The following is a 27,847-nucleotide window of genomic DNA, read 5'->3' as shown; positions in this document are numbered from 1 at the left end:
TCTGTCCCTACACTATCGCTAAAATGACACCTACTTAGCATTATCCCAGGCAATATCCCCAAAGGTGTCAGCACGTGAAGACTTCCTAAGAAGCGCACTCACGTTATTTGGGTCAGGTAGAGTAAAGCTACAGAACTAATTCTAAGATGCTCTCTTCTTCCCAGGTCAGTAGCCGTCTAACAATTCTTTCCCTAAGCCTTGGTACAAAAGGGGAAAAAACACGCCCCTCATTACATCATGTGGCCTCTTCATTTAATTGAACACCTCCTTGTAAGTACTCTTCCATGAAGCAATGGTACATCTAAACTCCAATCCGATGACCTTGGTTCCCAGGCCTTGCCAGACACAAAAGGCATCCTTCCTTATTATCAGCTCTGCTCTTTCGAAGGCATTCTGGCCTCCCTTCCGTTGCCTTATTCCTAGAACAAAGAGGTTATTCTAACTAACGAGGTTGAATTCTTGCATCTGCAGCAAATATGTGAAAGAAAGAAATGAGATAACATTCCACTGGCACATCAATTCTAACTAACTGAGAGCGAACAGGGAGAAACGAAAGTTAAGCCTACTAAATTCAGTTAACATTATTTATTTTATATTTATTTTACGAATTTGTAGAGCGCGAACTGTCGCCATGGCAGGCATCCTGGCGCTGACAGAGTCTGAAGAGGGAGGGGGGAGTAGACAGGGGGGGCAAGGGCTATCCCGGGAAGAGCCAAGTTTTAATCTTTTTTCTAAAAAATAGAAGGTCATTGGTATGTCTAATGTCTGCGGAGAGAGAGTTCCAGAGTCTAGCTGCAGTCACCTCAAAGGATCTGCCTCCTGAACGTACCTTCTTGAATCTGGGGATGACCACCAGTTTGGCATCCGAGGAGCGGAGTTTTCTGGTAGGAACGTACAACACAAACTTGGATTGAAGAGGGGCAGGACCGAGACCGTGGAGAGCCCTAAAAACAATACAAAGGTCCTTAAATTGCACTCTCTGTCTAAGGGGAAGCCAGTGTAGTTTTGCCAAGGCGAAAGGTCCATGAGATCTTGACGAGAGCCCCAAAGCAAGTTTTGCAGCCGCAGACTGGACTCTTTGTAGCCTATCTAGTAGATACTCCGGGGCCCCGAGCAGGAGGGCATTGCAGTAGTCCAACCTGCTCAGGATAGTGCATCTAACTACTTGAGCGCGAGCCTCGGTGGGTAGGAGGGGTAGTACTTTCCTTAAAGAGCGCAAAATGGCGTAACAGCAGGCAGAGGTTTTCTGAACATGGGTCTCCATGCTGAGCTGGTGGTCAAACATGACCCCTAGATTACGGACAGAGACCGCAGGCTGTACCTTAGAAGCTGATTCCAGGGGCCAGAAATTGCTGGGGAATGGGCCAGGAATCCTCGAGCCACTGTTAAAGAGTACCTCGGTTTTCCCTGCGTTAAACTGAAGTGAATTCATCTTCAGCCACCTTGATGTCTCCCGCAAGCAATTGTGTAAGGTCTCAATAGAGATAGAGTCCTCACCTTCCAAGGAGAGGATCATCTGTGTGTCATCAGCATAGTTAATGGTTTGAATACCAAAACTATTGATCAAACGAATAAGTGGTCTAAGGTAAATATTAAAAAGTATAGGACTAATGGCCGAGCCCTGAGGGACTCCGTGCGTTACCGGGGAGAAGGTAGATTGGAAAGGAGGAAGAGAGACTGCTTGTTGCCTGTCCTGCAAAAAAGAGTGGAACCACTGCAGTGCCGTATCCCTCACTCCCGCCTCCCAAAGGCGACTCAGTAGGATCTTGTGGTTCACCGTGTCAAAGGCGGCAGACATATCGAGCAGTATCAAAAAGGATGCCTGACTTCTGTCTGCTCGCCTTTGAAGTTCGTTCATGGCCATAATAAGGGCAGTTTCGGTGCCATGAGCAGGCCGGAAACCGAATTGGGCTCCATCCAAAAGTGCGTGCTGTTCCAGGTAGTTGGAGAGGGTGTTGCTGACCACCCGTTCCACTATTTTAGCAGGGAACGGCAGCAATGAGATGGGCCTGTAACTTTTTGAGCAGTCAGGGTCCAGGGAAGGTTTCTTCAGTAGAGGGGAGACTAGCGCTCATTTCCAATGGCTGGGGACAGAGCCAGTCATCAAGGATTGCTGACAAATTAGATGGAGCGGGGGAAAAAGTTCAGTCTCGAATTCCTTCCAAATTTTCGGGGGTACCGGGTCCAGTGGAGACCCTGACACGATCCCTCTAGCCATCTTAATGAAAAGTTCGAGTGCGAGCGGTGGAAACTTGCAGAGGAACTCTTCAGGAGGCACCCTTAAGGGAGGTGCTGGATTCTCCAGAGTGACAATGTTCGAGGAAAGGGAATTTTCAGCATTAAGAGGAGTATCCAGATCCTTAAGGATAAGTTTGATTTTCTCCTTGAAGAAGATGGCCAGATTGTCACAAAGATCTTGGGACGGGATGATCACATTTTTACAGGACTCCGGATTAGTGATGCTATTAAGGATGCTGAAAATGCTCCTAGCATTGTTGGTGGTGTTACAGATCAGGGAGGCGTAGTGATCAGCTTTGGATTTTTTGATAAGAGTTTTATATGCGTGGATCTTGGTTTTCCATGTGATTTTGCAAGTATTATTGTAATCACGTCTCCACCTTCTCTCTGCTTGTTTGCATTCCAGCTTTAGCAGTTTTAGGTCGGCATTGAACCAGGGGGCAGAGTCTTTGCCCCTACAGGTCCGGTTCTTAAGGGGGGCGTGGATGTCGACCACCCTAGAGATCCTAGAGACAAGAGACTGGTAGTTGTTGGCTGTGCTTTTGTTCACATCAAACAGGTGTTGTAGATGGAACAGTTCACCAGACGGACAAGCACGTGAGAGGGCCCTCCAGTTTCTGCATTTAATTTCTTTGGCCGGGACTGAGGCCTTGGAAGGGGCATTTGATTTGTGGAGTAGAAATTTAACCAAGGAGTGGTCAGTCCAGTCCATTGGAAGAGTTTCATCCATTACCACCAAGTCAGGTGCCGCAAATAATAGGTCAAGCCTGTGCCCTGCACTATGGGTGGCATTGGGGATCAACTGAGAGAGGCCGAAACTGTCACAGGTCGAAAGTAAGTTATTGAGAGCTGAATCAAGGCAGCCGTTTAGCCATAAGTTAAAGTCCCCTAGTATCAGCAGCTTCTGGTGAGATAAGGCGATATTGGTTAGGGTAGTGAGTCGGTATATGAATGAAAATACATATGCATATACGTAGTTAATATCCACATGTTACAGAAAAATTCATATAAGCTTTGTTAATCATGAATATACGTTACACTCTCATAATGTCATCTAAATGAATACGTATAACATGAATTATTTGTGCTATTAGTCTCACACGTTATACTGTGCACAATCTAATGGCTAATGTAAATACAACAACAGATTACATGTAGGTGTGACTCACACGTGATTATAATGCACCCCGATAAATGAGAAAGCGCCGCTGCGCTCTATCAAGAGGAATCACCCCCGCTCCATCATTTCAATAGGGAGGGTGCATCGATAGTCATGTCTGCTCTGAGCTGATGTGCATGCACTTTCAAGTGACTGAAACCTCTCAGTCCACACTTTTTAACTGTCTTCATGGATGCCCTTCTCCTATGACACATACTGAATGATGGACTATATGAGGACCCCTTGACTGAGAAAGAGTAACATCACAAAACTACACACATACCAGGGACAGATTGACTCTAACCAAATACAACTGAGATTAGAAGGGCACAGAACTCTGCTCCTCCCACTAGAGACTGTTGGGCCTCCTTTATGGCATTTTGGCATAAGGCAGCGCAGCAAGGCATCTTGCTGTGCTGCCCTACACCAAAGTGAAAGGGCAGGAATGCACTGTATTTAAGCAGTACAGTGCATTTGCGTCCTTTCTGCCTGCGCTTGTGTCATATGGCAGCCTAGCGCCAACGTACCCACCCTTCCCCAAAGGTGCAAGTATGCCTCCATCGCAAGCAGTATTGTTTTTGTGCAGGGAGGAGTACCTTCCTGCACAACAACAATCCTACATGGAGTTTTCCTCTTTCTAAGTGTGCTGCAGAGGAAAAAGCAAGGAGAAATTTACATATTTCTTCTTGTTACGCCTCACCTTGGGGGGCATAAGGATTTGATGCTTCCCCAGATTTGCATCACTTTGTAAATCTGGGGTAGCGTCAAATTCCATGGGTGTTACATGGGAAAAACCACGCAACACCCATTGAACGTCTCCCAGCGCAGAGTAAGGCGACACACCGATTTGCGCTGCATCGCTTTAGACATGATTTATGAGGACACTCAGTGGTTTCATAAATCTTTATGAGAGCCCTGCGTCATGCATGTACCATTTTACGTAGGGCAAAAGTGGCTCACGGCTCTCATAAATAAGCCCCTTGCTGTGTACATAAATGTGCTTTCATCTAACACACTTTAACCCTATTGTCTCTAATACAGTGACTAAACCTTTTTAACTATGAAACTGAGATATCTCTTGGCAGTTCAACCTCTTGTTATATAATCTATTCATGCTTTGAATTTAATAAGTTCCTTTATTAGAGGTAGCATCGCGCGAACTTGTGTGCTTCCTATCCTAACCAGTTGCGTCACACTCACATTTTACCACAGGTTTCACGTGTGTATCCCATATTTAGTGTTGCTGTGCAACGCTTGCACAGGGCTTACTTTACTATTGCCACATTTTGTATAAATGAATAAGACTTTTTCTATAAACTTACAGCATTGAGAAAGCCGCAGGCATAGAATACTACTTGGGGGAAAAAGCATGTTGGCATATCAATCTATCTATGGTCAACGTTGTGGTATAAGGAAAATCCTGAAAATATAATAAAGCAAACAATATTCGGAGGCAAAAGCCATGCTGATCTGTCTCCCTATAGCGAAAAATATATCACAATAGGAACCCTAGCAGCACAGCAACAGCAAGATATATGAGTTAAAAGAATCTGCAGCAGCCACGGCCCGTATAGGGCGTGCTACCGGGGCAGTGACGTAGGGCGGGGGAGGGGCAGGGTGGGGGGTTGTAAAATGCAGCATACGGCCGATTTCAAGTAAGTAACAAAAAAAAAAAACATTTCGTTGTGCATCGCCAAATGTGATGCAGCGCGAGCAACAAAATTCGTTATATTTATTTTTTTCGTTACTTACCTGAAATCGGCCATATGCCCCATTTTACAACTCCCCTACCCTGCCCCTCCCCCACCCTACGTCACCGCCCCGGTAGCACGCCCTATACGGGCCGTGGCTGATCTGCAGAGTATGGCCCCTAACGATATTGTGCCCTCTATACATGATTCTGAGCTAAATGTTTAACATAGATTGTAACTTTGAACTTAGGATAAGATATAGTTGAGGATATTTCTTTGAAAACAAGTTGCTTTTTGAGATAGGTTACCATTTTTGCCCCAGGCTTTAGGATCATGAAGTCCAAGTTAGCTAGGTGTTGTAACTCACAGACATAGGTCTTCGGACATAAATCTAACTTTCCCATAGGAGCTCTCACCAGTTTGGCTCAATCTATCAGAGGCATCTAAACTGCAAACAGCAGCGAAGGGCCATTAGAAAAGGTGGATGTTGGACTACATAAAAAAGTAGCAATTGATTGTGTGATCCAGGGAGGGGAGGAGAGCAGAGAGGGTCGATGCTGTTTTTTGATACTGACCTCAGTGAGCATGCCTTTGTCGGGAAGTCTCTGATGTGTCCGGGAAGATGTCAGTGCTCCCTTAGTATGTCACACCTCCACCCAGCTATATGTTGAATGAGCCCGTCCGGCTACTTGAAATGGAGGCGGGCTGCTTTTTAGTAGGCTAGTGGCTTGACCGCTGACTGCTTTCCGTTGTGTTTTTAGAACATTGGGCTCAAAATGAGTCTTTCTAGCTGCATATTAAAGCCTCAGCTGTACTCGGTGGTGTCTGGACTGTAGATGTTTGCTGGATGTAAATGCAGCCTGAAGCTGAGGTGAAGGGATATTTTGTCAGTTATTATGAAATAAAGCGTCTGCCTTGAAATGCTTACTTAGATTACAAACGAGGGGGCATATTATCAAGAAAAGGCGTTAAAATTATCGCCGCTTTAGCGGCAGAAAACTGCAGCTAAAGCGGCGATAATGGGCTTGATAATATGCCCTTGAGAATTCCCATAGAAGCCCATGTTCTGGTGTCAACATGGGCTTCTATTGGAATTCTCTGCGGCATATTATCAAGCCCATTATCGCCGCTTTAGCGGCAGTTTTCTGCTGCTAAAGCGACGATAATTTTAACGCCGTGCATGATAATATGCCCCCAATTTCAGTACTTAACAAAAATACTGGCAAGGAAATATGCGAAATGGGCCTTTTTTTTAGACTATCCTATCCACCAAATTTTGAGAGCTTCGGCATTTTCCAGTGTTGTGTTTTTTAAATGTGTTACTTTTGATCTGATAATCCTGCCCGGAAGCTGAATTCAACAATATACCAACTTAGTGACTATACTGATCATTTAATTTCAATAGAAACATTTCTGGGGGCTTCAATCTTCACAGACAATATAGTACTTTTAGACCAAACTATTCCTTCACTCGTCAAGATTCCTAGGGGCAGATTTACGAGGAAGTGCTGCGGCGCGGCAACGCAAGCCCTTTGGCTGCGCCACGCTGCAGCACTTCTAAAGCACAGGAATGCAACATATTTACGATAATATGTTGCATTCCTGTGTTCTCCCCTGCGCTGGTGCACAAACAGCTGCCATGCGCCGGCGCAGGCACCCTGGCACATGGTGCAAGGGTGCCTGCATCATGGGGAGATTGTTTTTGTGCAGGAAGGGGCACCTTCCTGCACGAAAACAATCACTACAGGCATTTTCCTCTTTCAATGCGTGCTGTAGAATGCAGCACGCATTGGGGAGGCGTAGCATTCACACGCATTTCCAGATTTACGATTTCTAGTAAAACTGGAAATGTGTCTTGTTCCATGGGTGTGGCGTGGGAACACCCACAGCAACACCCATGGAACGCCCTTTTCACGCAAAGTGCTGCGTGTGAAGGGGCCATATTTACAAGGAGAGGAAAAGCCACGCAGGGTGGCTTTTTCCTGTCCTTGTAATATTGAGAAGGAATATACCGCACCAGTACATCACAAAAATGGACGTACTGGTGGCGCAGGGGGCTCGTAAATCTGCCCCCTAGTTTTGAGTGTTCCTAAATAAAACGTTTAAGGTCATGTTGTGATGGGTAAGCTAGGCCATGCTAGTGTGCTAGTGTTGTGAGGGCAATGTGTTCTTGTAGACTAAATGACGTAGGTGGATGTTGTCATTTGTTGGTTCCACCATGAACAGTGTGAGAAGTCACTTCAGGATGGGCTGAGCTTGGGTTTACACCTGCTCCCGTTGGGTGTGCAATACATGTGTATTATATGGAAGGCTTCTGTCCTCGCCTTGGATGTCACTCTAAATCAAAGTGCCAAGTGTACTTCAAGAATGTGAACATTGGTTTTTACACCTCTGTCCAGCCTGGTGTCTCCACAAAGTAAAATATTAGAAAGTGACACGGCTCACTCAGATAATTTACATGCAAGACCTGCTTTCAAACTGAAGGTCACAGTTTCAATTCGAGTGAATTAGAACATCCTTTCATCTTGCCTGGGTGAATAGATATGACTCTGTGCACCTGACCAATAGAGGGAACTGTTGTTCAGTGACTAGGTCCCATGGGGTTAGGGTGTTTTGTGCAGTAATTTAAAAAGGAGCGCAATGTCCTGTTACTATTTATCACCTTACATGCCCATGGAAAGCTTGCTTGAAATTAAAAGCATTCGACTGGTAAATGCCCTGGTCATGAGAGGAAACATTCTTGTTGACCAGCACGTATGGGAGCTCAGGAAGGGAAGCATATGCCTCTTCAATGACTAAAAAACATTAAACACACTGAAAAGCCTCTGACCAACAAAATACTTGACAAATATATGCCCCCAAGTGAGTGTGCAAGCAAATTCTCATGAAATGAGTGCACACTCTCATCTTCCTCTTTTATTCGCTGATCTGACACAGATAAGTACATCTCTCTCATTCGTGGCATACTTTCCTTAACTGTATTTGTATATGCCTTGATATTTTTGCGTATTAGGTTTTTTTTGGTGAGCTGTATTTGCTTAGTATAAATAAGGAATTCTGTCCTACCTTGCCTTGTCATATTCTGGTGTTTAACCTTTTCTTTTAAGATCGTGGGAAAGAGCAAGTAAGTGTATTTTTCTCTCATTTATTTATTTGCCATTTACAAGAGCAGTCTAATGGCTACTGCCCATTTGAAGCCTTATACCCGTCTCGGGCTCCACAGCGCTAATTTGCCTTTGTTTTTTGCATTAAATAAAAAAATATTAAAAAAGGGAGACGGGACCGGAGCTTGCGTGCCTTGACCCTCGCGTCTCCAAGCAACCTGCTGGGAGACGCGAGAGCATGCCTCTATGCCTCCTTTTCTTCTGGCAACGCAACGCTCCCTTCCGACTCGGCATTAGGTTGCCTTGGTTGCGCCTCCTTGAGCGTGTAACGGTACCTGCCTAGCCGGAACCTCTTTTTCCCGATTTCCTATATATTTTAACAATATAGCCGCCAATAACACGATCGCCACCTAGTGGCCACTTACCTACACTGCACCCTGATTATTTACTATCAAATCCATTGAAAATAAGGAAACCTGCCGCATAGGAAACTACGGCGCTGTTTTCAAGTGCGATACCTGCACAACTGTGAGTAGGCCTTTTAAAGGGCACCTTATCTCTCAATTCTATTTGAGTAGGTCTTTTAAAGGGCACATTATCACTCAATTCTATATATATTTTTTACCTCAAGATATCGTGTCAAAAGATGGATCATAACGCGCAAATAACATTCAGCCCCCTAAGGAGCTCCTGGGTAATAACCTGAAAAGGTTTATTGAGGGAGAACTTAAATCCGCCGTAAAGGAAGCGGTTGACGCCGCTCTAACTAAGAGAAAGAGGGTGCCCCCTGTCGAAGAGATTTACTTTTATCTCTCGGACAGGGACTTCCCCTCTACCTCAGTTCCTAAAAAAAGGGGAAAAGTAACTCAAAAAAGAAAACATATGAATGAGGCATTCACCCATGCAGTGGAGATTGGTAGCCCTCGCGCGCCAATAGATGCTGGTGCTCATGGCAGCACGATTGAGAAATCCCAATTCCTTGGGACAGAGAGAAGAGGTGCCCGTAGCGGCATGATAGAACGTGGTATCCTTTACAGTACAAATTACTTTAATGATGGTTCCTTACATATCCATCATGAAAGCACGGACTGTGAGGACATAGAGATGGATGAGTTGATTTTCAATCCTCAGGATACTTTGGAGGATCTTGATGAGGACTTGGATCAACCTTCCACCTCATCCTCTGCTGTCAAAGACCCCCTTGGTGGGGAGATGTTCAATTCTACTGCTATACGCCACCCCCACAGCACCGAATGGTGGCCAATGGATCATGTGGGAAAATATCTATCTCAGTGGGTGAGAAAGCCCTTGGATAGAGAAACACGTAACCTGCTGTAGAATGAGTGCCCTCTCCCTTTCTCGGAGGACAAGGTTTGCGGCACCCACAATCTTGACCCTGAGTTAATCACCTTCCTATTCAAATCTGGAAGAGACCCCAGAAAGGGAATCGATAAATGCCTGAAACAATGTCAGGACAAACTACTTGATGTACTTGGACCCTTCTCCAAGATCCTTGATATGAACGAGGAGGCTTGGACCAACAAAACCCCGGTCAACATCGAGCTTCTGAGAGGTTGGTCGCAACAAGCAATCTGCTTTGTTGCTAATACCAAAGCCAATCTGATCACCGAATGCCGAAAAGCGGTTCTCCTGAGAATTGACCCCAAGCTCGCAGACCCATCCACTAAAGAAGACATGTGCGACGATAACGGACTCCTATTTGGTGACATCTTTGTTATATCTCTGGGCAAGTATGAGTCGAGTCAAACATGCGCAGAGTCTTTGGAGGTCGGCCACTATTTGGAAGGGCTGACAGGAGGGTACAACCTGTCAGCTGCGGCTCCTACAGGTCCCAATTTTACCCTCGAAATGAAAGAGGCTCCACTCATCCCAATAGAGGCTATCGCTACAACTCAAATTTCTATCCACAGAGAGGTAGGGGTTCAAGAGCCCGCAGCGGCAGACCAAGGTCCACCAATCAATCCTACCAAGGTAAGCCTGAAGCTTTCTTTCCCCTCAAAGGTGGCAGAAAGACTGTAACATTTTGCACACAATTGGTCAGAAATTACTCAAGACCCCTGTGCTCTAGAAACTGTAATTGGTTTCAAGATAGAATTTTGACAAGAACCATTCCAAGAAAAGATTCCAAGGGAGATGACCCTAGACAAGGAAAATTCAAAACTGACATAATTGGAGATTTCACAAATGTTAGACAAAGGAGCCATTATAAAGATACCCTTATCAGAGATTTCGAAGGGGATTTTAAGTACTATCTTTCTAGTTCAGAAGAAGGACAAAGGTTGGCGGCCATTCATAAACCTAAAATATTTGAACAGCTTACTAACATACAGACACTGCAAGATGGAGAGTATCCATCTTTTGAGGGACATTTTGCAAGCCAAAGAACGCCTGGTAAAACTGGACCTCAAAGATGCCTATTTTACAATACCCATGGACAAGGACTGTTGAAAGTACCTTCGTTTTACTTGGAAGGGAACTGTCTATCAGTCCCAATGTCTCCCCTTCGGCCTGTCCTCAGCACCTTGGTGTTTCACCAAGGTCCTTCGACCAGTGGTGAGTTATCTCAGACAGAGATGGGTTCACCTAATAATCTACCTAGACGATATTCTCATTATGTCTCAAGACAAATTGGAAATACAGAAACATTTACAAATGACTGTAGACCTCCTTCGAGACCTGGGTTTCATCATAAATATAGAGAAATCTATCATGGTCCCGAGACTAGAGTTGGAATTCCTAGGTTTCCAGGTAAATATTATTCTCTCAAATCTTATCCTTCCCCACAAAAAGGTTACCAAGATAAAGAAACATGTCTCGCTTATCCTATCAAAAGAATCAATCCATCTGAAAGACCTAGCCAAGGTTCTAGGTCTCCTGTCATCCTCTATCCAGGCTATGTCACCCGGTCCTCTCCATTACAGGGGTCTGCAAAGACTAAAAGCTCTAGGCCTGAGAAAGACTCAGTTCTCCTCTCCGAGGACACTCAAGAAGATCTTCACTGGTGATTGAAAAACCTTCAAGCATGGAATGGGAAAGCTATTTTCGGATTTTACCCTAGAATCAGATGGGAGCAACCACGGTTGGGGTGCTCGCCTAAACAATTTAGAGACGTGGGAGGGGGTCCTTAGAGGAACAATCCCTTCACATAAACTCTCTGGAGATGTTAGCAGCTCTGAGCGCACTTATGAGCTTCAAAGAGTTTTTAAAGAACTCCAACACCTTAATCCGCTTGCACAATTTTTCAGCTGTTTCATATAGAAAATCGCCAGGGGGGCGCGAGATCCAAGGATCTCTCAGATATTGCCAAGCGGATATGGCATTTCTGTTGGGATCAAAAGATAACTCTCAGGGCAAAATTCATTCCGGGAATTCAGAATCTGAGAGCAGATTGGAACTCTCGTTTCCTCCACGATTCCAGCGATTGGAAATTGAACCCAGAGGCCTTCTCTTTCATCCAAAAGTTATGGGGCCCAGTTCAAATAGACCTTTTTGCCAGCAGACTAACTCACCAAGTTCAGAGATACTTCAGCTGGAGACCAGACCCGAATGCGTCAGGGGTAGATGCTTTTCTCCAATCCTGGGAGGGGATAAAGGGTTACGCCTTTCCCCCTTCTCAATAATTCAGATTGTTGTGGAAAGTGAGGCTGGAGCCATGCTCCATCATTCCTGTAACACCCTTTTGCAAATCCCAGGTTTTGTTTCCCGGGGTAATGGAGTTAGCAGTGGACTTCCCACGGCTGATCCCATCATCCTTATGCCTACTCCTGGGTCCGGATGGAGAAGAACATCCTTTGGTTCTAGAAGGGAGAATGAACCTTCTGGTTTGGAGGATTTCAGGAATTCAGGCAGATATTCTGACCTTTCAGGCAAAGCTAAAAGCCTTTTGGAAGATTCATGGGCACCAGGAACCAGGAAAAGGTACAAGGGCGTGTGGAGAAAATGGTCTTGTTGGTGACTGGAAAGGGATTTGGATCCCATACAGAGCTCTTTACAACAGGTAGCTAATTATCTTGCCCATCTCTTTGAGTCAGGTCTCTCTTATAGACCCATCAAATGCTACAGATCAGCAATTTCTTCGGGCCATGCCTTGATTAATAACCTTGCTATTGGTAGCAACCCTTTAATTAAAAGGGTTATGAAAGGTATTAGGTTAAGGAGACCTCCTAAGGCTGTTACGAATCCCTTTGGGACGTTAACCTTATCTTTAATCTCTTCCTTTCCTGGCCTGTCAATGACTTACTCTCCCTTAAAAGGATCTCCATGAAACTGGCAACCCTTTTGTGTCTGATTTCTTTTAGAAGGGTCTCAGACATTAGAGCTTTGGAACTTTCTAATAGGTTCTACTCCACGGAAGGTGTTCACTTTGATATTTTGAAAAGAACTAAAACAATGTCACAGTCCATCTTCTATCCCTTTTTCCATGAGTGTGGAAAACTGCGTGTTGTGAATTGCATGAAGTGTTATGAAAATAAAATGTCAACGTTTAGACCTGTTGGCTCTGATACACTTCTACTATCATATGTTAGTCCTTTTAGACCTGTTTCTTCAGCGACCTTAGCAAGAATGGATCAGTATGATTATGCATGAGGCCGGCATGGATCTCTCTAGATTTGGAGCTCACTCTTCTAGGGGAGCAATGGCTAGTAAAGTATTTTGGACTGGGGGATCCCTGCCTGAAAAACTTAAAGCAGCAGATTGGTCTAATGCTGGTACCTTTTCAAAGTTCTATTTGAGACCAATAGAGCATGTTAACAGTGTAGCTCTACATGAATTTAAACATGCATAATGGTAGCCTCCGGTCTTGTAATGAAATGATGATTCTCCAATTATAATGCAGAGAGAATCTTGATATCATTAAAGACAAACGGAGGCTAACATTATCCTACCCTCCTCTCCCTGAGAGGTTTGGGTTTGATACTGTTTATCTTTAATATAGTGATGTTATATATCCATGACATTTAATGTTTTGTACAATACTGTCTTTATTTAATCAGTTTTAATATGTCCCTATACCTTTAACTATACATTGTTTTTTGTTTTTTTCTCAGATAACAATGTTTAGGAGTAACCTGAATACCACGTTGTGTGCCTGTGTCATCGCAGCCCAAGAGAAAGATGAGAGTGCGCACTGTCTACTTATGATGTTGTTAATGTTCTATTCATTGTGATGTATTTACATTCTTTAAAGGGCTGCATGTTGGGCAGCAAATAAAAGTATTTGCATAATGTTAGCCTCCGTTTGTCTTTAATGAAATCAAGATTCTCTTTGCATAATAATTGGAGAATCGTCATTCTCATGAAATGAACTTGTCATACCAAAATGTTTTCAACTATTTTACATTCAGTCATATCTTGAGATCATAACAACTGTTTATAGAGTCTTGCTATTCCAGGCTCCCACTGATATTGCATAGTAAATACCAAATTTAGCAGCTCGATGACACTTGCTTTATGTATGTCAAGGAATAACAGGTAGTAATTATTTGAGTCTATGACCTGTGAGCTGCGCACAGATCCATCCAGGCACTGACTTAATTCACCGAGCTGTTGTATTATCTAATATGCTTTATTTACTCGACATTTAAGTAGCACACTGCTACAAATGGTGTGCCCCAAGCAAGCATTGTATACCTGGGGCCACATTACACATGCGGTGCATTTTCCTTCATTGCAGGGGGCACACCTTTAAAAAGGTGTGCCAGGCACAATGGAAGAAAATGCGCTGCAATATGGGGAATGCACAGCCCCCAGGGCAGCCACGAAGTTGTGCTGCCTGGGGGCAGCACATTCACGTGAAATATGAAGTGGTTGCTTTACAGCCTCCCATGCAAATGAGGGAACGCCCCCTTGAAGACAGCACTGGCGCTTTATGTGCACCAGTACTATTGGTATTACAGAAGGGGACGCACAAGCATCAATAGCCCTTTCTGTAATACCAAAGTTCCCCAGAGGCACGCAAAGCAGGCGCCAATGCCAAAAGCACCCCTGGGGCACCCTTATGTAATACGGCTCCTGGCAGAGTGGATGCTTCTTGAGGAACCTATGTCGGAAGACTTGGATGTTGTGCGTTCCATCGGGCATCCTGATATGCCTTCATCGTTCGCCTCAACCTTCCCTGAGAATTTTCTCTAGTCCTTACATGGGCTGCTCGCATCCAAGCATCTAGGGCTTCAAGCTGTGTCAGTCTAGGTGGGAGTTGCAGTGAATACATTACTTCCCTGAGCTGATACAATATGTCCAGCCTGAATGATCCATAACGTGGAAAAGCCAATTCTCCTTTCTTTTCAGTAATCTTGTGCCAATTTTTTAACCAGACTATGGTATGGAGACCTACATTCATTGCCATATAATGTGCCGTAAAGCCTCTGGCGGGGCTTCCTCACCCACTCGAGTTACCACTCCTGTGTCCCCACAACATGAGTCTTGTAATACTCTGAAGCCTTCCATTTTTAAACTAACTCCCTCTTGCTAGCAACTTCCTTACTTATTACAAACCAACCAATTCTGACACAGCGTTACACCAACTAACCGATTGCAGCGCAGAACACCCTGACGTAATCTTTCTCACTCTGCAGCGGCTCACCCTCCTTCACAATCACTCCATATGCATTCACTCTCGCATTCATACAACCAAATAACTGTCTGTCTTTCAACTGACCCAACAGTTACATAACAAGTAGCTGTCTAACAGCCACATAAACAAGTAATTGTCTGCCTTACTAAATGATCGATAGGGTTCGATCACTCAAGAACATTTACTCAAGAACATTTACACATCTCGTGACCCACAACTTGCGTTGGCCACTTGAATCACTATAGTCTACCCCTGCATATGGGGATTTCCACAGCCTATTCTAACACTCCACACACTCAAAGTTCCCTGTCACAAGTGGGTCATCGATAAAACTCCACAACTCCCCAACATACCAATAGCCAGACAATTATGACAATGAGATGTTTCTACACCACAAACCTATCCTGGGATCTTAGGCTACTCTTGAGCCCGATAAACCAAAACCTCCTGGAACGTGCACGTTCGGATCAGTAAACCGATAAACCCACATTCACTTGACTGTCATCACAACTCCACAAGACATCACACAATGACTGCAATCTAGCACTCACATTCCTGTTCATACTTCCGCCACTGTTCACTGCTGTCTTCGTTGCACCTTCAATCTTCGCCGTACTCCGTCAAAGCTCGTCGTTCTCCCCTCTCAATCATTGGGCTCTATTTTGTGTTACCTTCACTTCAAAAACAAAGGGGAGAACTTAGTCAACAAATACGTCTCTTAATCATTTATCATTTTAGAAGAACACTGACTCCAGATTGTAAGTTTTGAATATTTATTTTAAGGTCAAGAAAAGTAGAACATACAAACACTCATAACGAGAGTGTAAAAATACATGGGCACTGATACCAAACCAAATCTCCTAACAACATTAAGGCACTGTAGGCTGCACAAGATCACCAGTTCCAAAATCAAGACACAGCCAATTATAGATATTAAATGTAAATCCAGTATTTGTAAAGCGCACAGCTACCTGTAGGCATCCTGGCGCTGGGGGCCAACGGGAAGATTAAGCGAGCTATTGCCAAGAGTCACATGGTGCTGGGCTGACCTGCCGCCGGTGATCGAACCGTGATCCCCAGCATCTGGCGTCAGTCCCCCTGGCCACTGCGCCACACCTCTTCCCTTCTCCAAGAGCCTTCTCCATTGATAATTAAAGGTGAAGTTTAAACCCTAGTCTGTCCCTACACTATCGCTAAGATGACACCTACTTAGCATTATCCCAGGCGATATCCCCAAAGGTGTCAGCATGTGAAGAATTCCTAAGAAGCGCATTGACGTTATCTGGGTCAAGTAGAGTAAAGCTACAGAACTCGTTCTAAGATGCTCTCTTCTTCCCAGGTCAGTAGCCGTCTGACAATTCTTTCCCTAAGCCTTGGTACAAAAAGGGAAAAAATACGCCCCTCATTACATCATGTGGCCTCTTCATTTAATTGAACCCCTCCTTGTAAGTACTCTTCCATGAAGCAATGGTAAATCTAAACTCCAATCCGATGACCTTGGTTCCCAGGCCTTGCCAGACACAAAAGGCATCCTTCCTTATTATCAGCTCCGCTCTTTCGAAGGCATCCTCTCCTCCCTTCCGTTGCCTTATTCCTAGAACAAAGAGGTTATTCTAACTAACGAGGTCGAATTCTTGCATCTGCAGCAAATATGTGAAAGAAAGAAAAGAGATAACATTCCACTGGCACATCAATTCTAATTAACTGAGAGCGAACAGGGAGAAAAGCAAGTTAGGCCTACCAAATTCAGCTAACATAAGACAGTATATTAATGAAAATACATATGCATATACGTAGTTAATATCCACACGTCTCAGAAACATTCATATAAGCTTTGTTAATCATGAATATACTTTACACTCTTATAATGTCATCTAAATGAATACGTATTACATTAATTCTTTGTGCTATTAGTCTCACACGTTATACTGTGCACAATCTAATGGCCTAATGTAAATACAACAACAGATTACATGTAGGTGTGACTCACACGTGATTATAATGCACCCCGATAAATGAGAAAGCAGCGCTGCGCTCTATCAAGAGGAATCACACCCGCTCCATCATTTCAATAGGGAGGGTGCATGCACTTTCGAGTGACTGAATCCTCTCAATCTACACTTTTTAACTGTCTTCATGGATGCCCTTCTCCTATGACACATACTGAACGATGGACTATATGAGGACCCCTTGAATGAGAAGGAGCAACATCACATAACTACACACATACCAGGGACAGATTGACTCTAACCAAACACAACTAAGATTAGAAGGGCACAGAACTCTGATCCTCCCACTAGAGACTTTTGGGCCTCCTTTATGGCATTTTGGCATAGGGCAGCACAGCAAGGCACCTTGCTGCGCTGCCCTACACCAAAGTGAAAGGGCAGGAATGCACTGTATTTAAGCAGTACAGTGCATTTGTGTCCTTTTTGCCTGCACTTGTGTCATATGGCATATGTCTAGCGCCAACGTACCCACCCTTACCACAAAGGTGCAAGTATCCCTCCATTGCAAGCAGGATAGTTTTCATGCAGGAAGTAGTACCTTCCTGCACAAAAACAATCCTACAAGGAGTTTTTCTCTTTCTATGTGTGGTGCAGAGGAAAAAGCAAGGAGAAATTAACATATTTCTTCTCGTTAGGCCTCACCTTGGGGGGCATAAAGATTTGATGTTTCCCCAGATTTGCATCACTTTGTAAATCTGGGGCAGCGTAAAATTCCATGGGTGTTGCGTGGGAAAACCCACGCAACACCCATTGAACGTCTCCCTGCGCGGAGTAAGGCGACAAACCGATTTGCAATGCATCACTTTAGTCATGATTTATGAGGACACTCAGTGGCTTCATAAATCTTTATGAGAGCCCTATGACACACATGTCCCATTTTACATAGGACAAAAGTGACTCACGGCTCTCATAAATAAGCCCCTTGCTGTGTACATAAATGTGCTTTTATCTAACACACTTTAACCCTATTGTCTCTAATACAGTGACTAAACCTTTTTAACTATGAAACTGAGATATCTCTTGGCAGTTCAACCTCTTGTTATATAATCTATTTATGCTTTGAATTGAATTAGTTCCTTTATTAGAGGTAGCATCGCGCGAACTTGTGTGCTTCCTATCCTAACCAGGCACACTCCCATTTTACCACAGGTTTCACATGTGTATCCCGTATTTTGTATTGCTGTGCAAAGCTTGCACAGGGCTTACTTTACTATTGCGACATTTTGTATAAATGACTAAGACTTTTTCGATAAACTTACAGCCTTGAGAAATCCGTAGGCATAGAATATTACTTGGGGCAAAAGCATGTTGGCATATCAATCTATGTATGGTCAACTTTGTGACGCTTGTGTATAAGGAAAATCCTGAAAATATAATAAAGCAAAAAATATTTAGAGGCAAAAGCCATGCTGATCTGTCTCCCTATAGCGAAAAATATATTACAATAGGAACCCTAGCAGCACAGCAACAGCAAGATATATGAGTTAAAAGAATCTGCAGACTATGGCCATAACGATATTGTGCACTCCTTACATGATTCCGAGCTAAATGTTTAAAATAGATTGTAACTTTGAACTTAGGATAAGATATAGTTGAGGATATTTCTTTGAAAACAAGTTGCTTTTTGAGATAGGTTACCATTTTTGCCCCAGGCTTTAGGATCATGAAGTCCAAGTTAGCTAGGTGTTGTAACTCACAGACATAGGTCTTCGGACATAAACCTAACTTTCCTATAAGAGCTCTCACCAGTTTGGCTCAACCTATCAGAGGCATCTAAACTGCAAACAGCACCGAAGGGCCATTATAAAAGGTGGATGTTGGACTACATAAAAAAGTAGCAATTGATTGTGTGATCCAGGGTGGGGAGGAGAGCAGAGAGGGTCGATGTTGTTTTTTGACACTGACCTCAGTGAGCATGCCTTTGTCGGGAAGTCTCTGATGTGGCCGAGATGATGTCAGTGCTCCCTTAGTATGTCACACCTCCACCCAGCTATATGTTGAATGAACCTGTCCAGCTTCTTGAAATGGAGGTGGGCTGGTTTTTAGTAGGCTAGTGGCTTGACCGCTGACTGCTTTCCGTTGTGTTTTTAGAACATTGGACTCAAAATGAGTCTTTCTATCTGCATATTAAAGCCTCAGCTGTCCTCGTGGTGTCTGGACTGTTGATGTTGACTGGATGGAAATGCGGCCTGAAGCTGAGGCGAAGGGATATTTTGTCAGTTATTATGAACTAAAGCGTATGCCTTGAAATGGTCACTTAGATTACAAACTAATTTCCTTGCAGTACTTAACAAGAATACTCGCAAGGAAATACGCTGCAGCACTTCCAAAGCACAGGAATGCAACATATTTACAATAATATGTTGCAATACTGTGTTCTCCCCTGCGCTGGTGCACAAACAACTGCCATGCGCCGGCGCAGGCACCCTCATGGAGAGATTGTTTTTGAGCAGGAAAGGGCACCTTCCTGCACGAAAACAATCACTACAGGCATTTTCCTCTTTCAATGTGTGGTGTAGAATGCAGCACGCATTGAAAGAGGAAAAAACGAGGAGAAATTAAAACATTTCTCCTTGTTGCACCTACCTACGCCTTCCCTGGGGAGGCGTAGCATTCACACGCATTTCCAGATTTACGATTCCTAGTAAATCTGGAAATATCTCTTGTTCCATGGGTGTTGCGTGGGAACACCCACAGCAACACCCATGGAACGTCCCTTTCACACAAACTGCTGAGTGTGAAGGGGCCATTTTTACAAGGAGAGGAAAAGACACGTAGGGTGGCTTTTTCGTGTCCTTGTAATATGGAGCAGGAATATACGCCACCAGTACGTCACAAAAAGTGACGTACTGGTGGCGCAGGAGGCTCGTAAATCTGCCCCCTAGTTTTGAGTGTTCCTAAATAAAAAGTTTAAGGTCATGTTATGATGGGTAAGCTAGGCCATGCTAGTGCGCTAGTGCTGTGAGGGCAACGTGTTCTTGTAGACTGAATGGCGTAGGTGGATGTTGTCATTTGTTGGTTCCACCATGAACAGTGTGAGAAGTCACTTCAGGATGGGCTGAGCTTGGGTTTACACCTGCTCCCGTTGGGTGTGCAATACATGTGTATTATATGGAAGGCTTCTGTCCTCGCCTTGGATGTCACTCTAAATCAAAGTGCCCAGTGTACTTCAAGAATGTTTTTACACCTCTGTCCAGCCTGGTGTCTCCACAAAGTAAAATATTAGAAGGTGAAACCGCTCACTCAGTTAATTTACATGCAAGACCTGCTTTCAAACTGAAGGTCATAGTTTCAATTCGAGTGAATTAGAACATCCTTTCATCTTGCCAGGGTGAATAGATATGACTCTGTGTACCTGGCCAATAGAGGGAACTGTTGTTCAGTGACTAGGTCCCATGGGGTTAGGGTGTTTTGTGCAGTAATTTAAAAAGGAGAGCAATGTCCTGTTACTGTTTATCACCTTACATGCCCATGGAAAGCTTGCTTGAAATTAAAAGCATTCAACTGGTAAATGCCCTGGTCATGAGAGGAAACATTCTTGTTGACCTGCACGTATGGGAGCTCAGGAAGGGAAGCATATGCCTCTTCAATGACTAAATAACAATAAACACACTGAAAAGCCACTGACCAACAAAATACTTGGCAAATATATGCCCCCAAGTGAGTGTGCAAGCAAATTCTCATGAAATGAGTGCACACTCTCATGTTCCTCTTTTGTTCGCTGCTCTGACACAGATAAGTACATCTCTCACATTCGTGGCATACTTTCCTTAACTGTATTTATACATGCCTTGATATTTTTGTGTATTAGGTTTTTTTGGTGAGCTGTATTTGCTTAGTATAAATAAGGACTTCTGTCCTACCTTGCCTTGTCATAGTCTCGTGTTTACCCTTTTCTTTTCAGCTCGCCAAATGCCCCTGTCCAATTGTTGGCGGGGAATGGCTCTTGAATCACTTTCGCTCCCGATCGCTTCGACGATCGTGGGACAGAGCAAGCAAGTATTTATTTCTCTCATTTATTTATTTGCCATTTGCAGCTCCACGGAATTTACAAGAGCAGTCTAATCGCTACTGCCCATTTGAAGCCTTATACCCGTCTCGGGCTCCACAGCGCTAATTTGCCTTTGTTTTTTCCATTAAATTAAAAAAAAAAAAAAAGGGAGACAGGACCGGACCTTGCGTGCTTTGACCCTCGCGTCTCCTAGCAACCTGCTGGGAAACGCGAGAGCGTGCCTCTATGCCTCCTTTTCTTCTGGCAACGCAACGCTCCCTTCCGACTCGGCATTAGGTTGCCTTGGTTACGCCTCCTTGAGCGTGTAACGGTACCTGCCGAGCTGGAGCCTCTTTTCCCAGATCTCTCATATATTTTAACAATATAGCAGCTAATAACACGATCGCTACCTAGTGGCCACTTACCTACGCTGCACCCTGATTATTTACTATCATTTCCATTGAAAATAAGGAAACCGGCCGCATAAGAAACTACGGCGCTGTTTTCAAGTGCGATACCTTCACAACTGTGAGTAGACCTTTTAAAGGGCACCTTATCCCTCAATTCTATTTGAGTAGGCCTTTTAAAGGGCACATTATCACTCAATTCTATATATATTTTTTACCTCAAGATTTCTTGTGTCAAAAGATGAATCATGACGCTAATAACCCTCAGCCCCCTAAGGAGCTCCTGGGTAATAACCTGAAAAGGTTTATTGAGGGAGAACTTAAATCCTCCGTAAAGGAAGCGGTTGACGCCGCTCTAACTAAGAGAAAGAGAGAGCCCTCTGTAGAAGAGATTTACTTTTATCTCTCGAACAGGGACTCCCCCTCTACCTCAGTTCCTAAAAAAAGGGGAAAAGTACCTCAAAAAAGAAAACATATGAGTGAGGCATTCACCCATGCAGTGGAGATTGGTAGCCCTCGCGCTCCAATAGATGCTGGTGCTCATGGCAGCACGATAGAGAAATCCCAATGCCTTGGGACAGAGAGAAGAGGTGCCCGTAGCAGCATGATAGAACACGGTATCCTTTACAGTACAAATGACTTTAGTGATGGTTCCTTACATATCCGTCATGAAAGCACGGACTATGAGGACATAGAGATGGATGAGCTCATTTTCGATCCTCAGGATACTTTGGAGGACCTTGATGAGGACTTGGATCAACCTTCCACCTCATCCTCTGCTGTCAAAGACTCTCTTGGTGGGGAGATGTTCAATCCTACTGCTATACGCCACCCCCGCAGTACCGAATGGGGGCCAATAGATCACGTGGGAAAATATCTATCTCAGTGGGTGAGGAAACCCTTGGATAGAGAAACACGTAACCTGCTGTGGATTGAGTGCCCTCTCCAGTCCTCGGAGGACAAGGTTTGCAGTACCCCCAATCTTGACCCTGAGTTAAGCACCTTCCAATTAAAATCTGGAAGAGACCCCAGAAAGGGAATTGATAAATGCCTCAAACAATGTCAGGACAAACTACTTGATGTACTTGGACCCTTGTCCAAGATCCTTGATATAAACGAGGAGGCTTGGACCAACAATACCCCGGTCAACATCGAGCTTCTGAGAGGTTGGTCGCAACAAGCAATCTGCTTTGTTGGTAATACCAACGCCAACCTGATTACCGAACGCCAAAAAGCGGTTCTCCTGAGAATTGACCCCAAGCTTGCCGACCTATCCGCTAAAGAGAACATGTGCGACACTAAGGGACTCCTATTTGGTGACAACTTTGTTAGATCTATGGCCAAGTATGAGTCCACCTTCAACGCGTTCAGTAGGGCCCAGTCAAACATGCGCAGAGTCTTTGGAGGTCGCCCACTTTTTGGAAGGGCTGACAGGAGGGGACAACCTGTCAGCCACGGCTTCTACAGGTCCCAATTTTACCCTCAAAATGAAAGAGGCTCCACTCATCCCAATAGAGGCTATCACTACAACTCAAATTTCTATCCCCAGAGAGGAAGGAGTTCAAGTACCCGCTGCGGCAGACCAAGGTCCACCAATCAATCCTACCAAGGTAAGCCCGAAGCTTCCTTTCCCCTCAATGGTGGCAGGAAGACTGAAACTTTTGCACACAATTGGTCACAAATTACTCAAGACCCCTGTGTTCTAGAAACTGTAATTGGTTTCAAGATAGGATTTTGGCAAGAACCATTCCAAGAAAAGATTCCAAGGGAGATGACCCTAGACAAGGAAAATTACAAGGGTCTCCAAAGACTAAAAGCTCTAGGCCTGAGGAAGGGCCTGTGGTATGAAGACTCAGTTCCCCTCTCCGAGGACGCTCGGGAAGATCTTCACTGGTGATTGAAAAACCATCAAGCATGGAATGGGAAAGCTATTTTCTGAAATGTGCCAGATTTTACCCTAGAATCAGATGCGAGCAACTGCGGTTGGGGTACTCGCCTAAACAATTTAGAGACAGGGGGGAGGTGGTACTTAGAGGAAAAATCCCTTCACATAAACTCTCTGGAGATGTTAGCAGCTCTGAACACACTTATGAGCTTCAAACAGTTTTTAAAGAACTCCAACACCTTAATCCGCTTGGACAATTTTTCAGCTGTTTCATACATAAATCGCCAGGCGGGCGCGAGATCCAAGAATCTCTCGGATGTTGCCAAGCGGATATGGAATTTCTGTTGGGATCAAAAGATTACTCTCAGGGCGGAATTCATTCCGGGAATTCAAAATCTGAGAGCAGAATGGAACTCTCGTTTCCTCCACGATTCCAGCGATTGGAAACTAAACCCAGAGGACTTCTCTTTCATCCAAAAGTTATGGGGCCCAGTTCAAATAGACCTTTTTGCCAGCAGACTAACTCACCAAGTTCAGAGATACTTCAGCTGGAGACCAGACCCGAATGCGTATGGGATAGGTGCTTTTCTCCAATCCTGGGGGGGGATAATGGGTTACGCCTTTCCCCCCTTCTCAATGATTCAGAGATTGTTGTGGAAAGTGAGGCAGGAGCCATACTCCATCATTCTTGTAACACCCTTTTGGAAATCCCAGGTTTGGTTTCCTGGGGTAATGGAGTTAGCAGTGGACTTCCCATGGCTTATCCCATCATCCTTATGCCTACTCCAGGGTCCGGATGGAGAAGAACATCCTTTAGTTCTAGAAGGGAGAATGAACCTTCTTGTTTGGAGGATTTCAGGAATTCAGGCAGATATTCTGACCTTTCAGGCGAAGCTAAAAGCCTTTTGGAAGATTCATGGGCACCAGGAACCAGGAAAAGGTACAAGGGTGTTTGGGGAAAATGGTCTTGTTGGTGCCGGGAAAGGGATTTGGATCCCATACAGAGCTCTTTACAATAGGTAGCTAATTATCTTGCCCATCAGGTCTCTCTTTTAGAACCATCAACTGCTACAGATCAGCAATTTCTTTGGGCCATTCCTTGATTAATAACCTTGCTATTGGTAGCAACCCTTTAATTAAAAGGGTTATGAAAGGTATTAGGTTAAGGAGACCTCCTAAGGCTCGTTACGAATCCCTTTGGGACGTTAACCTTATCTTTAATCTATTCCTTTCCTGGCCTGTCAATGACTTACTCTCCCTTAAAAGGATCTCCATGAAACTGACAACTCTTTTGTGTCTGATTTCTTTTAGAAGGGTCTCAGACATTAGAGCTTTGGAACTTTCTAATAGGTCCTCCTCCTTGGAAGTTGTTCACTTTGATATTTTGAAAAGAACTAAAACAATGTCAGAGTCCATCTTCTATCCCTTTTTTCATGAGTGTGAAGAACTGCGTGTTGTGAATTGCATGAAGTGCTATGAAAATAAAATTTCAACGTTTAGACCTGTTGGCTCTGATCCACTTCTCCGATCATATGTTAGTCCTTTTAGACCTGTTTCTTCAGCGACCTTAGCCAGATGGATCCGTATGATTATGCATGAGGCCGGCATAGATCTTTCTAGATTTGGAGCTCACTCTTCTAGGGGAGCAATGGCTATTAAAGTATTTTGGACTGGGGGATCCCTGCCTGAAATATTTAAAGCAGCAGATTGGTCTAATGCTGGTACCTTTTCAAAGTTCTAATTGAGACCAATAGAGCATGTTAGCAGTGTAGCTCTACATGGCTTTAAACATGCATAATGGTAGCCTCCGGTCTTGTAATGAAATGATGATTCTCCAATTATTATGCAGAGAGACTCTTGATATCATTAAAGACAAACGGAGGCTAACATTATCCCACCTTCCTCTCCCTGAGATGTTTGGGTTTGATACTGTTTATCTTTAACATAGTGATGTTATATTTCCATGAAATGTAATGTTTTGTACAATTCTGTCATTATCTAATCAGTTTTAATCTGTCCCTATACCTTTAACTATACAGTGTTTTTTGGGTTTTTTCTCAGATAACAATGTTTAGGAGTAACCTGAATACCACGTTGTGCGCCTGTGTCATCGCAGCCCAAGAGGAAGATGAGAGTGCACACTGTCTCCTTATGATGTTGTTAATGTTCTATTCATTGTGATGTATTTACATTCTTTAAAGGGCTGCATGTTGGGCAGCAAATAAAAGTATTTGCATAATGTTAGCCTCCATTTGTCTTTAATGAAATCAAGATTCTCTTTGCATAATAATTTGAGAGCCGTCATTCTCATGAAATGAACTTGTCATACCAAAATGTTTTCAACTATTTTTGCATTCAGTCAGATCTTGAGATCATAACAACTGTATATAGAGTCTTGCTATTCCAGGCTCCCACTGTTATAGCATAGTAAATACCAAATTTAGCAGCTCGATGACACTCCTTGCAGGCACTGACTTAATTCGCCGAGCTGTTGTATTATCTAATATGCTTTATTTACTCAACATTTAAGTAGCACACTGCTACAAATGGTGTGCCCCAAGCAAGCATTGTATACCTGGGGCCGCATTACACATGCGGTGCATTTTCCTTCATGGCAGGGGGCACACCTTTAAAAAGGTGTGCCAGGCACAATGGAAGAAAATGCGCTGAAATATGGGTAATGCTCAGCCCCCAGGGCAGACATGAACTCGTGCTGCCTGGGGGCAGCGCATTCACGTGAAATATGAAGCGGTTGCTTTACAGCCTCCCATGCAAATGAGGGAACGCCCCCTTGAAGACAGCACTGGCGCTTTATGTGCGCCAGCACTATTGGTATTACAGAAGGGGGCACACAAGCATCTGTGGCCCTTTCTGTTATACCAAAGCTCCCCAGAGGCACGCAAAGCAAGCGCCAATGCCCACTGCACCCCTGGAGCACCCTTATGTAATGCGGGTCCTGGCAGAGTGGATGCTTCTTGAGAAATCTATGTTGGAAGACTTGGGTGTTGTGCGTTCCATCGGGCATCCTGATATGCCTTCATCGTTCTTCTCATCCTTCCCTGAGAGTTTTCTCTATTCCTTACATGGGCTGCTCGCATCCAAGCATCTAGGGCTTCAAACTGTGTCAATCTAGGTGTGAGTTGCAGTGAATACATTTCTTCCCTGCGCTGGTACAATATGTCCAGCCTGAATGATCCATAACGTGGGAAAGCCAATTCTCCCTCCTTTTCAGTAATCTTGGGCCAATTTTGTAACCAGACTATATTATGGAGACCTACATTCATTGCCATATAATGTGTCGGGAATCCTCTGGCGGGGCTTACTCACCCACTCGAGTTACCACTCCTGTGTGCCCCCAACATAAGTCTTGTAATACTCTGAAACATTTCATTTTTAAACGAACTGCGTCTCGCTAGCAATTTCCTTACTTATTACAAACCAACTGACACAGCATTACACCAACTAACCAATTGCAGTGCAGCACACCCTGACGTCATCTTTCTCGCTCTGCAGCGGATCACCCTCCTTCACAATCACTCCATACGCATTCACTCTCGCATTCATACAACCAACTAACTATCTGTCTTTCAACTGACCCAACAGTTACATAACAAGTAGCTGTCTAACAGCCACATAAACAAGTAGTGGTCTGCCTTACTAAATAATCGATAGGGTTCAATCACTCAAGAACATTTACTCAAGAACATTTACACATCTCATGACCCACAAATTGCGTTGGCCACTTGAATCACTATAGTCTACCCCTGCATATGGGGATTTCCACAGCCTATTCTAACATTCCAAAATTCCCTGTCACAAGTGGGTCGTCGATAAAACTCCACAACTCCCCAACATACCAATAGCCAGACAATTATGACAATGAGATGTTTCTACACCACAAACCTATCCCAGGATCTTAGGCCACTCTTGAGCCCGATAAACGAAAACCTCCCGGAACGCGCGCGTTCGGATCAATAAACCGATAAACCCACATTCACTTGACTGTCATCACAACTCCACAAGACATCACACAATCAATTACTGCAATCTAGCACTCACATTCCTGTTCATACTCACGCCACTGTTCACTGCTGGTTGTTGCACCTTCAATCTTTTCTGTACTCCGTCAAAGCTCGTCGTTCTCCGCTCTCAATCATTGGGCTCTAGTTTGGGTTCTAAATTTATACTAGATTTTCTAGATTCTACCTTCACTTCAAGAACAAAGGGGAGAACTTAGTCAACAAATACGTCTCTTAATCATTTATGATTTCAGAAGAACACCGACTCCAGGTAGTAAGTTTTGAATATTTATTTTAAGGTCAAGAAAAGTAGAACATATAAAACACTCATAACGTGTGTAAAAATACATGGGCACTGATACCAAACCAAATCTCCTAACAACATTAAGGCCCTGAAGGATGCACAAGATCACCAGTTCCAAAATCAAGACACAGCCAATTATAGATATTAAATATAAATCCAGTATTTGTAAAGCGCACAGCTACCCATAGGCATCCAGGCTGTCAGGAAGATTAGGCGAGCTATTGCCCAGAGTCACATGGTGCTGGGCTGACATGCCGCCGGTGCCAGGGACCGAACCGTGATCCCCAGCATCCAGCATCAGTCCCCCTGGCCACTGCGCCACACCTCTTCCCTTATCCAAGAGCCTTTTCCATTGATAATTAAAGGTGAAGTTTAAACCCTAGCCTGTCCCTACACTATCACTAAGATGACACCTACTTAGCATTATCCCAGGCGATATCCCCAA

The sequence above is a fragment of the Triturus cristatus genome, chromosome 8 (assembly GCF_964204655.1).
Source record: "Triturus cristatus chromosome 8, aTriCri1.1, whole genome shotgun sequence".
NCBI classification, from domain to species: Eukaryota; Metazoa; Chordata; class Amphibia; order Caudata; family Salamandridae; genus Triturus; species Triturus cristatus.
This window is presented reverse-complemented; position numbering follows the sequence as displayed.